The 14,021-nt window shown below is 43.8% G+C and overlaps 1 pseudogene across 1 annotated transcript; it reads right to left on the bottom strand.

Moving 5' to 3' along the window:
- Positions 1-101: 101 nt before the first annotated feature.
- On the bottom strand, positions 102-13,946 carry LOC100390678 (large ribosomal subunit protein eL8 pseudogene; annotated as a pseudogene). Its single transcript, XR_013526632.1, has 2 exons — positions 13,385-13,946; positions 102-944 (listed from the first exon to the last, which is right to left on the bottom strand). The product of XR_013526632.1 is annotated as a large ribosomal subunit protein eL8 pseudogene (transcript).
- Between the last annotated feature and the right edge of the window lie 75 nt (positions 13,947-14,021).

Genomic DNA, 14,021 nt, shown 5'->3' with positions numbered 1-14,021 from the left:
AATTTTTTGAATATTGAGAATTTTCCTTACTTTCTTGTGAACTTAGCTCTCCAATTAATTGAAAGTTTGGGTTGTACATTTATGGAACTTTTTTTTTTTGAAGGAAAATTTTGTTTTATTTTTATTTACAGAAAACTGTAAATTTAACCCAGTTTCGTGGCAAGCTCTTTAGCTTTTGCCTTCTCTAGCTTTGCGATGCGAGCCACAGACTTGGGACCCAGGACATTGCCTCCCCAGTGACGGCGGATCTCATAGTATCTGTCATTGTAATTGGTGCAGATGGCTTCCACCAGCTTAGCCAAAGCACCTTTGTCTTCCGCGTTAACCTGTGTGAAGGCTACAGTAGTGCAGGTCTTCCTGTGGACTAGACGTCCCAGTCTTGCCTTCCCCTTGATAATGCAGTAAGGGACTCCCATTTTTCGACACAGGGCAGGCAAGGAGACAACCAGCTCAATGGGATCCACGTCGTGTGCAATCGCCACCATCTGAGCTTTCTTGTTCTCCACCAAGGTGGTGATGGTGTTGACTCCTGCTTGAAGGACAGGTGGTCTCTTAGTGGGGACGTCCCCTTTGCCAGCTGCTTTCTTCTCGGCCCAGGCCAACAGCCTCTGCTTCTTCTCTTGCTTTGTCTCTGGTCTATACTTGTGGGCCAGCTTAAGCAGCTGAGTAGCTGTCTGGCGGTCCGGGGCCTGGGTGAACTGGTTAATTGCAGGAGGCACTTTCAGCCGCTTGTAGAGGATGGCTCTCTGCCGCTGCAACCTGATATAGCAGGGCCATTTGACAAAGCGGGTGAGGTCTCTTTTGGGCTGGATGTCCTGTTCAATACCAAAATTTTTAGGCCGTTTTTCAAACAGGGGATTCACCACTTTCTTAGCCTCCTGCTTCTTCACGACAGTAGGGGCCGGAGCCACCTTCTTCCCCTTGGCCTTCTTTCCTTTCGGCATCTGAGCAGCAGAAAGAAAGAGCACATTTATGGAATTTAATCATATTTGTGAAGAATTTATATTTTGTATATGAGTATAATATGTTCATATTCTAAAGAAAGAAATTATAAAATATACTGAATATGAATGTTTAGAATATGAGAAGAAGATTTGAAGAAAATCTTGATTAGAAATATTTCATGTGAGCATGTTTCACTTAATCTGGAAGATAGAAGGAAAAAAAAAGAAATATTCCATGTGATATTCATATGAGTACCTTACTATTTATTGGATATCTTTTTTTATTTTTCCTGGAGATAGGGTCTTGCACTCTCACCCTGTCTAGGGTTCAGTGGTGCAATCTCAGTGCATTGCAGCCTCAACCTCCTGGAATCAAGCAATCCTCCTGCCTCAGGCCCTGGAATAGCTGGGACTGCAGGCACGCTGCCACCATGTCTGGCTTATTTTTTGTATTTTTTGTAGAAAAAGGGTTTCACCATGTTGCCCATGCCAGTCACAAGCTCTGGACACAAGCAATTTGCCTGTCTTGGCCTCCCAAAGTCCTAGGATTACAAGCGTGAGCCACTGTGCCCAACCTTCATTGGATATTTTCAAGAGTATTCTTAGTTTTTGGTAAATCATACATTTGGCAAATGGGGTAGCTTGGATATTGAACTAACTAATCCTTCAACAGATTGGCTTATTTATTTCAGTGATGGAGGAGTGTCTCACTATGTTGCCCAGTCTGGATTTGAACTTCTGAGGCAATCCTCCTGCCTCAGCCTCCTGAGTAGCTGGGACTACAGGCATGTGCCACCACACCCACTTGTTTTTTTAACAATATGTTGAGCCAGGCACAGTGGCTCATGCCGGTAATCCCAGCACTTTGGGAGGCTAAGGCAGGCGGATCACTTGAGGTCAGGAGTTTGACACCAGCCTGGCCAACATGGTGAAACCCCATCTCTACTAAAAATACAGGAAGTAGCCAGGCATGGTGGCGGGTGACTTTAATCTCAGCAACTTGGGAGGCTGAGGCAGAAGAATCTCTTGAACCTGGGAGGTGGAGGTTGCAGTAAGCTGAGATCGCACCACAGCACTCCAGCCTGGGCAACAAAGCAAGACTCTATCTCAAAATATAAATAAATAAATAAATAAAAATTGACACATCCCTGCTCAGAATAAATTAACCTAACAGCTTACTCATTTGATGTGAAAAGGCAATTTACAAACAAGTTCCTAAGTTGACATCTCCCCTGCCACCTCCCCCCAAGAAAACCACATTCATTTTTTAATTTTTCTCTAACCAACATTAATAACTGATTCTGGCTAGGGAAAGACCATCTTTTTCTTTTCTTTTCTTTTTTTTAGGGAAAAGCGATCTGAAACCCCATTGAAAGGGATTAAAAGTCAATGGAAGATATAAAGTGGCTTTTGTGGATGAAACCCTAGGTGTTCAGCATACCAGTTCCACAAGATTCCTTTCTTAAAACCATTCTGACTTGAGTTCTTAGATACACTATAACACTGCCACCCAGGTGTCAGCTAAGATCTTATTTTTTTGGAGGTCTTTGTATAACAGGACCAGAATTCGTTCCACAACCTGGAAAGGGGTTTGTCCTGTAATATCTGCTCACTCTTCGAGACTTACTCACTTGAGGTGCCCTTAGCTTCTTATTTCTGTGTCTGTTTTGCTTCCCACCCGCCCCCTCATCAGTGAGGATGCAGAAATCAGCATTTCTTAGCATTCCCACCACAGAAGAATCTCCTCCTACACAGAGCAGTTGTGAGTCATGAAGACTTGACTGAAGCCTTACCATCTCCTCAGAGCGGGGCAGTGCTGGATAGTCAGGGAGACATCTTTAGTTAAGTTTGGTTTAGTTCTGCAACACTTACTGAGTATATGCTATTGCCTAGGTACTGTGCTAAACAATGGAGATCAGAGTAAATGATACTCCCTATCCTCAAGATACAGTCTAGATGGGGAGAGAATGTAAAATAATGTGTTAAATGCTTGTTAGAGCCCAGGTTGCCATGGGAGGGCACAATGGGGCACTTCAGCCTATGGTGAGAGTAGGGAGAGTCAAGGAAGACTTCCCTGTGATAAAATAGAGGAGTGAATAGATGAGCCTTCTCCTGGATCATGGCTGAATGTCAATTGGTTTGGGTTGAGAAAATCTCAAGCCCTGATTTTTTGACTAAGGTGATTTCAGATTGCTAGAGCCCCCCAAGTGCCTAGAAAAAGCAACTGGACATCCTTTCAGAAGAATGTAAAATTATCCTAAGCCTCAAATGATTTCTACAGTAATTTTTCAAATGCAGTGTCCTACACAATTAAAGATAACTAGACATGAGGAAACAAGACAGCATGAACACAAACTAGAAGAAAGAACAGTGGACCTACACAGCTTGAGACACTGGAATTCTCAGACAGAGGTTGTTAAACAAACTCTGCTTACTATCTTCAAAAAACTAAAAGCCAAATTTAAAAATTTTGACACGGAGCTAAAAACTGCAAAAAGTAACATAACAGATTAGGAAAAAGAATCAAATAGAAATTTGTGAATAGAAAAATATAAGGGATAGATTTAACTACAGTTTAGACATACGAAAAGAGAGAATCAGTGAATTGGAAATTATGCCAAAGGAAACTATTGTATCTAGAAAGAAGTCAGACAAAAAGATAGGAAATACAAAAGCAAGGATAAGAGTCACAGAGAATTCAGTGAGGTCTTATTTGTATGTAGTTGGAGTAACAGGAGGAGAGGAGAGAATGAGCAGAGATAGTATTTGAAGAGATAATATAATTTTCCAGAACTGATGAAAGATTACAAGATCAGAATCAAAAATAGTGACAAATCCCAAGCAAAGTTAAGGAAAAGAATCTAAGCTAAGCACATTAAAATAAGTCTGTAGAAAATCAAAGAAAAAGAATATTAAAGATACAAGAGGAAAAAAAGATTATTTTTAAAGAAGCAACAGATAGCTGACTTCTCACAACAGTGGAAACCAGAAAACAGTATATCTTCAAAGTGCAAAAGAAAACTGCTCACCTAAAATACTACATCCAGATAAAATATCCTTCAAGAGTAAACATGAGAAGACATTTGTTTTTTTTCTTGAGACGGAGTTTCGCTCGTTACCCAGGCTGGAGTACAATGGCGCAATCTTGGCTCACTGCAACCTCCGCCTCCTGGGTTCAAGCAATTCTGGGACTACAGGTGCACACAACCCGAATAGCTGGGACTGCAGGTGCGCACCACCATGCCCAGCTAATTTTTGTATTTTTAGTAGAGACCGGGTTTCACCTTGTTGACCAGGATGATCTCAATCTCTTGACCTCATGATCCACCCGCCTCGGCCTCCCAAAGTGCTGGGATTATAGGCGTGAGCCACCGCGCCCGGCCTCTTTTTTTTTTTTTTTTTTATTTTGAGACAGGGTCTCACTTTGTCACTCAGGCTGGAGTGTAGTGGTGCAATCATGGCTCACTGCAGCCTTGAGTCCCTGGGCTCAAGTGATCCTCCCACTTCAGCCTCCTGAGTAACTGACCACAGGCGTACCCACACCACCACGCCCAGCTAATTTTTGCATATTGTTTTAGAGATGGGTTTTTGCCATGTTGCTCAGGCTGGTCTCTAACTCCTGGGCTCAAGTGATCCACCCATCTTAACTTCCCAAAGTGCCAGGATTACAGGTGTGAGTCACTGCACACAGCCTTGTGTCACTGTACCCAGCCTTGTATTAGTTTTCTATTTCTGCATAACAAATTACTACCAGTTTTGCATCTTAAAATAACACCCATTTATTATCTCACAGTTCTTTAGATCAGAAATTTAGGCAGGTTGTGAAAAAACATTACCAAAAAAGAAAAAAGAAGTACAGGCAGGGATCAATTATGTCCTGCACTCAGAGTATCACAAGGCTGAAATCAGGGTGTTAACTGAAACTAGAGTCTCATGAGGCTCAAAGCCATCTTTCAAGCTCACGTGGTGGAAAGTGGTGTTAAAAAAAAAAAAAAGCTTGGGCCATGTGTGGTGGCTCACACCTATATCCCAGTACTGTGGGAGGCTGAGACAAGTGGACTGATGGAACTCAGGAGTTTGAGACCAGCCTGGCCAACATGGCAAAACCCTGTCTCTATAAAAAATATTAAAATTAGCCAGTTGTGGTGACACATACCTGTGGTCCCAGCTATTTGGGAGGTTGAGGTTGGAGGATGGCTTGAGCCCAGGAGGTTGAGGCTGCAGTGAGCTGTAATTGCAACATTGCACTCCAGCCTGGGCAACTTTGCCAGACTGTTTCAAAAAAAAAAAGTCCAATATTTGAAATCATATAAAGTTTATTGACTGGTATAATGCAGTTACACTGGCAGGGTCCGTGGCGGGGAGGGGGATAGATTTTAAAAGCCACATTTATTTTGAAATTAAAAAAAAAAAAAAAACACTTCTAGTCATGCCTGCAATCCCAGCACTTTGGGAGGTCAAAGTGGGTGGATTACCTGAGGTTAGGAGTTCAAGACCAGTCTGGCCAACATGGCAAAACCCTGTCTCTACTAAAAATACAAAAATTAGCCGGGTGTGGTGGTAGGTACCTGTAATCTCAGCTGGTCAGGAGGCTGAGGTTGCAGAATTGCTTGCATCTGGGAGGTGGAGGTTGCAGTGAGCTGAGATCACATCACTGCACCCCAGGCTGGGCGACAGAGTGAGACTCTGTCTCAAAAAATAAATAAAAAAAAGCACTTCTAGGCCAGGTGCAGTGGCTCATGCATGTAATCCCAGCACTCTGGGAAGCTAAAGTAGGAAGACTGCATGATGCCCAGAGTTCTGAAACCAGGCTGGGCAACATAGCCAGACCCTTCTCTGTACAAAATATTTAAAAACTACCTGGGTGTGGTAGTACACACCTTTAGTTCTAGCTATTTGAGAGGCTGAGACAGGAAGATTGATTGAGCCTAGCAGTTTGGGGCTAAGTGAGCTGTGATAGCGCAACTGCACTACAACCTGGGTGACAGAGCAAGAGCCTATCTCAAATAAATAGGCAGGGCGCAGTGGCTCACACCTGTAATGCTAGCACTTTGGGAGGCCAAGGTGGGTGGATCACCTGAGGTCAGGAGTTTGAGACCAGCGTTGACCAATATGGCAAAGCCTCATCTCTACTAAAAATACAAAAATTAGCCAGGCATGGTAGCACAAACCTGTAGTCCCAGATACTCTGGAGGCTGAGACAGTTGAATTGCTTGAACCTGGGAAGGGGAGGTTCCAGTGAGCTGAGATCAGGCCACCACTCCAGCCTGGGCAACAGAGCGAGACCCTATCTCAAAAATAAAAATAAATAAATAACATGTAGGTCAAATAAGATATCACAAAGGAAATGTAAAAACAATTTTGAACTGAATATTAACAAAATTTCTATATATCGATGCTTATGGGATACAACTAACACAGGGTAATGTATATCCTTAAATGCATATATCTTAAGAAAGATGGAAAATTAATGAGCTGAGATTAAATTGCAAAAAGCTAGAAAAATAAGATGTGGAATACTATATTATTATTCACAAAGATTCAAGGGATACTATATTATTATTCACAAAGATTCACTGGCCATCTCTGGGCATTGGTATTAGGCTGAGCCGTATTTCTTGCTCTGGTCAGTTGAATGTGTACAGAAATGTTATGTGTCACAAGTAGGCAGAAGTTTTAAGAATTAACATATGGTTCACCATATTATCTCTTTCCTTCTGCCATAATAATTGTCAATGTTTTAAACAGTGGCTGCTTTGCTAGCTTGAGCTCCAGAATGAAGACAATGTGGAGAAGAACCCAGCCAAGCCGAATGAACAGGTGGCACGAGTGAGAAACTAAGTTGGTGAAAGTCCTGGGATTTTGGGGGGAGTTTTTTACTATGTATCATAACCTAGCCTTTCCCTACTGTTATAGAAGTACAGAAGAAACTTGAATACAATAAGAAAAATGAAATAATAAAGGTAACAAAATTAATGAAGTGGAAAGCAACATGTAATAGAGAGGATCAATATACACAAAAGCTGGTTCTTTTAAAAAAAAAGTACTAAAATTTATAAACCTCTGGCAAATTATCAAGAAAAATTTTAAAAAGAGACAATGCACAAATAACCAATACCAGTAATGAAAATTCAGACAGCAGTATAAATTCTATAGACACCTAAAAGATAAGCAGATTTTATAATTACCTTCACACCTAAAATGTAAAAAGCTAGATGAAATGTATTCGTAGGAAAAAAAACTTACCAAAAATTGACCAAAAAAAAAAAAGTAGAAATGTGAAGTCCTACAATTTTTAAAAGAATCAAATCAGTATTTTTTAAACCTTCCCATAAATAGCTAACAGAAAAATAATGCTTTATGCAAACTCTTTGGAGAAAAGAAAAAAAGTTATATACCCTCCAATTCATTTACAAAGCTATCATAATTTTGAAAACCAAAAGCCAAAAAAGACAGTTCCAGATGAGAAAATTTAGCCATATCTCATGAACATGGATACCAGAGTTTTAAACAAAACATCTTATTAGCAAACCAAATCAATATATAAGAAGGAAAATACATATTGATCAATGGGGTAGACAGAATAATAGCTCCCAAAGATGTTTATATCCTAATCCCTGAAATCTATAAATGTTATTTATTTAGGAGTGCAGTGGTGCAATCATGGCTCACTGCAGCCTTCAGCTGTAACTTGGAATATAGGCATATGCCACCATGCCCTAGCTAATTAAAACTTTTTAAAAATAGACACAGGGTCTGGCTATATTGGCCAGGCTAGTCTTGAACTCCTGGCCTCAAGTGATCCTCTCACCTCAGCCTCTGAAAGTGCTGAGCTTACAGCCATTAGCCACCATGCCCAGACTGAATGTTATTTTACTTGGCAAAAAGGACTTTGCAGACGTGATTAAATTGAGGACCTTGGGATGGGGAGATTATCTTGGATGATCTCCATGGCCCAATGTAATCACAAGAGTCTTTCTAAGAGGGAAACAGGAGGATTAGAGTCAGAGAGTAGATGCCCATGGAAGCAGAGGTTGGAGTGATAAGCTTTAAAGATGGAGGAAGGGGCCACCAGCCAAGGAATGCAGTTGGCCTCTAGAGCTGATGTTTCCTTTTCATGTTTCTAGAGGCCAACTGGTTCTTTGGGAAAAAAATAAAACAAAATTGATAAATCCCTGACAAATTATCAGTAGTAGATTTCAGAAGAAATGCAGCTCTGCCAACACCTTGAGTTAGTCCATAAGACCCACTTCGGACTTCTGCCCTCAGGAATTGTAAGATGATGAATGCATGTTTTTCAAAGCCATTTAAATGTGTGCTAATTTGTTATAGAAGCAATACGAAATTAATACAACTAAGTTGATTCTAGAAATGTGAGGATGATTTAACCTTTGAAAATCCAAGTATTTCACCGTATTAATAGATTTAAGGGAGAACAGTCATGACAATCTCAATAAGTGCAAAAAAGTATTCACAAAATTCAGTTTCAATCATGATGTTTTTAAAAAAATCCCTTAACAAACAAGGAATAGAAAAAACTTCCTAAATCTGAGAAAGGATATCAGAAAGCAATGTAGGGCTTCTGGGATTCTTTTTTTGAGACAGAGTCTTAGCTTCTCACCCAGGCTGGAGTGCAGTGGCAAGGTCTCAGTTCACTGCAACCTCTGTCTCCTGGGTTCAAGCAATTCCTGTGCCTCAGCTTCCCATGTAGCTGGGATTACAGGTGCCCCCCACCACACTTAGCTAATTTTTGTATTTTTAGTAAAGACAGGGTTTCACCATGTTGACCAGGCTGGTTTTGAACTCCTGACCTCATATGATCCTCCCACCTTGGCCTCCCAAAGTACTGGGATTACAGGTGTGACCCATCATGCCTCGCCTGAAACCTTATTTCTTGACCCTAGAGTTTGCTGTATAATAATTACATCTATGCACTTTCCTTTGTGTTATTTTTCACGACAAAAATGTTTTTAAAAAGACAGGAGAAAGAGAGAAAGAAAAAGAAAGATTTAGAAGCAGATTGAGGCCGGGCACAGTGGCTCATGCCTGTAATCCCAGCACTTTGGAAGGCTAAGACAGGTTGATCACCTGAGGTTAGGAGTTTGCGACCAGCTTGGCCAACAAGGTGAAACCCCGTCTCTATTAAAAATACAAAACTTAGCTAAGCACGGTGGAGCACACCTGTAGTCCCAGCTACTCAAGAGGCTAAGGCAGGAGTATCACTTTGAACCCAGGAAGCAGAGGTTGCAGCAAGCCAAGATCATGCCAATGCACTCCAGCCTGGGCATCAGAGTGAGACTCCATCTCAAAAAAAAAAGAAGAAGAAAAGAAAAAAGTCAAAACTATGTTTTAAGACTCAAAACTGCTATAATATCTGAGTGGCCACTCAAGACTAGCCTTATGAGTGGTGGGACTTAAAACTAGACCAGCTAAGCTGAACTGAAAGACTCTAAACCCTTGTGAGTTGGGATGGCTTCTCTCCCTCAGGATGGCAGTAGGTGGGCAGAGAACCAGCACTGGGCAAGATGGAGAAATCATGGGCTCCTGCTCTGGAGAGGGGCCCATTGTAGCAGTCTTGCAAAATGACACAGAAGCCACTAACGAGAATTAGGAGTCGCCTGGGACCCTGAGGAACAGAAGGGACTGAGATGGTGAGAGGGAGGGCAGTGCGTGGAGAGGTGTTGGTATCTCAATCATGAAGTGGGTGGGTGGGGATAAAGAAACACCCAGAGTTCTCATCTCCCAAGTGTGAGAAAATCTTCAAATTCCGAGATTCTAAAATTAATATAACAAATAATTACTGAGTGCCTACCACCCACAAGCACAAAGAATTCATGATTTTGAAGCTTGCCTTTGTAGGACTTCATCTCTTAGCCTAATGATTACATGCAGTTTTTCTGGCAGCTGTCAAAGGGGAAGACCATATAGCCAGCTGCTGACAGAGTTTTAGTGTCAACATTCCGGGAGGGCTGGTTCGGTATTAAAATTAAGTAAGACATAAGTTGCCATGGGCAAGATACACTCTGAGCCAGTGATTGTGGTGATGAGTAAAAGTTGATGTCTGAATGTAAGGATCCTGGGCCATGCACATGACGTTTCTGCTCTACATCACATATACTGATGATCTGAGTGAATGAAATGACTGTTGATCATGAAGCAAATGTTTAATTCATATGCAAATTTAGGATTTCTAGGGTGATAGCAAGGTGAATTGTCATAGAAGGTAGAACACTGGTCAGAAATCTAGCATGTGCTGGAAACACATGGGCTCTAGGGGACCCCAAATGGCAAGTATGAAAGAATAAGCCTGAGTGAAGGTGGAGAGGACATCTCATTAGGCTTGGTGCTCCACTTCTGTATGGCTGGGAGAATTTGGTGACCTCCAGCCCAATTGCTCACAGCCCCTGAGAAGCGTTGGTCACTAGAAGGCTGAGGTCTTGTCCCTGCTGGAAAAGAGCTGTGAAGGGGCAGGCATGTTTTTGGTTCAGGACAACCTCTCCAGAGCCTCTATCTGCTGGGAACTGTGAATTCATCAGGGTTACAGTTGGAAAAAGTCTAGCTATGAGGCTGGGGGATCTTGAGCCACAGGATGCACAAGCAACTGTCAGCTCACCATTCACAGACGCTCATGGATCTGTCTCAGTATCAACCTGTCTATGGCTTATTCGGGCCAGACTTCTGCTTCTTGCATGTATTTATGCTGTTACCCAAATGTGTACACTTAGCTTTTTAGGTAGCATCATCATTTCACCAAGGATAATTTAGAATTCTGGTACCCTAGCCGTTATGAGGAATTTCTGATATCAACAAAAGTATTCACTTTAGAATGCAAAGTGAACACAATTCCAGACATCCAATGGTCTTCGTTTTTTTTTTCATTAGCATGAGCAAGCATACAAAGGAAAATTCTTTTTTTTTTTTTTTTGAGATAGGATCTCACTCTGTCACCCAGGCTGGAGTGCAGTGGCATGATTTCAGTTCACTGCAACCTCTGCCTCCCGGGCTCAAGCGATCCTCCTACCTTGCCCTTCAAGTAGCTGGGACCACAGGCACCCTCCCACCACGCCTGGCTACTTTTTGCATATTTTGTAGAGATGGGGTTTTGGCATATGTTGGCCTCCCAAAGTGCTGGGTTTAGAGGAGTGAGCTACCATATCCAGCCCCCAAAATTCCTTCCTTAACAGATTTCTTGGCCAAAGCAAAATAAAAAGCTGAACTGCTTAACCCTATCTTTTAGACGTCCCCTGCACTATATCACAGCTCAAACCTATTTCTTTCCCCCACCCTATGCTCCTCCATCTCCCTCTGCCCTTTTCTCTCCATCGGGCCCACTCCCCTTTCCTTCTGGTTGGTTAGGTACCCCAAAGCTCACTTAACTCTAAGGTAAACCTCCTTCAGAATAGAAAAAAAATTTCTATGGTGGATTTTAAGTCCCGTTTTCATTTTTAGCTGAAAGCCATTGTAAAATACTCTTCAAGGCCTAAACGGGACTTCAAAGTGTTTTAGGAACATATAATCCAGAGAAGCCAGATTTATAGCAATTCATTTATATGCCAATAGGAGCCTCAGATGCAAAACATTCGATGAAAAAGAATGGAAAGCCCCTGCAATGATGATTTTTTTATTTAGGGTCTCACTAGATTGCCCAGGCTGGTCTTGAACTCCTGGACTCCCACCTCCATCTCCCAAACTGTTAGGATTACAGGCATGAGCTGCCATGCCTGGCCCAACGGTGATTTCAAAGACCATGGATTGCATAGGAAGCTGAAGGGGTTTGGGGAAGCTGTGAATGTTAGTCAGGGTCTTTTGGAGCCTATCTGCTGTCTTCCTTATGAAAATGTGCTCTGATTAGTTCTTTGTCAGGAGAGAAGTCTGTTCAGCAGGTTATGGACTGAAAAAAAATACAGATACATATGTGTGCCTGTGTGTATATATGTGTGTGTAAAAGAGAGAAGTCTGATGGAGACTTCAGGCTAGGACCTTTAGTATCTAGTGGCAGAATTCTGGAGCAGATATTGAAGCGGATGTGATGTGGCTCTTTTCTCGTTTTGTGAATGGCCTTAAGCCAGAAATAGGGGGTTTATTATGTAAGCAAAAACTAGAATGGGAAACAGCCCCATGGCCAGATCTCCAAAACCTCCTTGAACGTTTTGAAGGAGTGCTAGAACTAAGAAACTAAAGAAAAGGAAAAAAGCAAAGAACAAGTCACCGATGAAGATGTTCAATTCTCCATTCTGCATTTAAACTCACAAGGAAACATTTCTCTAAAACATAAGGACAACCTTACAAACTTTTGATGGATATAGGCACAAAATATCAATCTTGATCACTATTACACAACCAGAGGGCTGGGGTCTTGACCTTACTGGAAAAGAGTTGTGAAGGGGTCAGGCATGTTTTGAGGAACAGCTCATTAGAAATATGAGCCATGAAGACTGTGTTCCTCCCCACACTACATATATGAGTACTGGTGACCCCCTCAAAGAAACAAGCAGTGATTCCCTCTTCAGTTAGTTCCCTAGTGCCCTGCAACCTGGGGGCAGGGCTGGCAAAGGACTAGGAGAAAAAAGGCAGGAAGGGAGGTCTTATTTCTAACAAGGTCCCTCTTAACCCTGCTGTTCACTCCCTGCCCCAGGGCTGACTCCTAGGAATGCCAGGCTTGGGGCAAATCACAGTGTGTTCTCAGGTCAACCTAATCCAACCTCTCTCTCCAAGTGAAATCCGGTTCTGGTGACCATCAAAGGCTGTCAAAAAGGATAACAAAAAGCCAGCTTGAGGAGTTGACAGGATTTTACAGGCTGCTTGAGTAAACTTTCCCTTCACCTACCTCCTGCCCTCGGGGGATTCAGAACAGACCCCAGGTGCTCAGAGCAGCACCCACCGTTATGAAATCCAGCCTACCAAACAAGGACTTGAGCTGCATTTAGAACCCGGAGAGGAGGGCATCCCCAGGGGAGTTGGAAGGGGGAACCGGAACAGGAAGATTGTCTTCAACTAATCACCCTGTGTGGCTCCGTGTAAAAGGCCACGTGGGACTATGCACTAGGAGCGCCGGTTCTGCTTGCCATAAAAAGCTTCCCACGGTTACAGTTGTCCAGAAACATGTAGGGCAGTGGTGAAGACCCCAGAGGGAGGACGTGGGGCCCCTTCTAACTCTTAGGAGTCTGCTCAAAAACTTGCCCTGACCCTGCTGTCTTTTGGGTCTTCAGTCTGGACCATACAATATGTCACTTAAATGCAGGTGATTTTTTCGTTTTGAATCTTGCTGTGGCTTCTCCCGCACTGGTCTGTGAGCGGCTCCCGTCTCGACTGCCCCCGCTCGACCCCGCCCCTAATCCTGTTAACTTCTGGACATCCCACAGCGCCGGGCTAAACCCTGCTAAGCGCTCCATAAAGCTTTGATCACAGTCTTAGACCAGGATGAAGAAATAAATAAATACCAAGTTGGTGAAACAGCCTAAAGCCTTTAAGGAATCCAGGACAACAGAGATTCCACAGAGGACAGGCCAACGGGTTAGTGTAGGCAAGTGGTTGGAAAGAGGAACTCCGCTAAGATAAGAAAATACAAATGCTCCCAGCAGCCGGGCGTCCAGAGAGTCGCGGCCTGGGAATGGGCCTGGGTCCTCGCGAGCATGCCGGGCCCGCGTCGCAAAAGGGCCGGGCGGGCGACCGCAGGCCAGCTCCCGGGAGGCTCGCCGTCGGGGTTGGGGCCTGTCGGCCGGCCTCCCCGTTTTTGTGACGTGCCGGGGGCAGCAGCAGTGACGGGGCCTCCACACAAAGCCGGGTCGTCGGGTGGGGGTCTCCCAGGCCAAGAGCCCCGATGGGATGGGGAGGGAGCGGGAAGCGAGGCGCCCTGGGGCGCCCCGGCTTCGCGCAGGATTAAAGTGAGCTCGAACTCCGCGGCGGCGGCGGCGGGCAGCGGGCACCTGGGCGGCCGCGAGCTCCCATCGCGCGCCTGGCTGCAGTGGCCGCGCTGGCAGCCCGCGAGGCGGGCTCGCCAAGGCCTCACCACGCCCCCGCGGGGGTGGAGCCGCGGCCAGGGGCGGGTTCGCAGCTGGCGGAGCCTGGGCCCGGGGC

The sequence above is a fragment of the Callithrix jacchus genome, chromosome 14 (assembly GCF_049354715.1).
Source record: "Callithrix jacchus isolate 240 chromosome 14, calJac240_pri, whole genome shotgun sequence".
In the NCBI taxonomy this organism is placed as follows: Eukaryota; Metazoa; Chordata; class Mammalia; order Primates; family Cebidae; genus Callithrix; species Callithrix jacchus.
The sequence above is the reverse complement of the archived record's forward strand: the minus strand, read 5'-3'. Positions and strand labels throughout refer to the sequence as shown.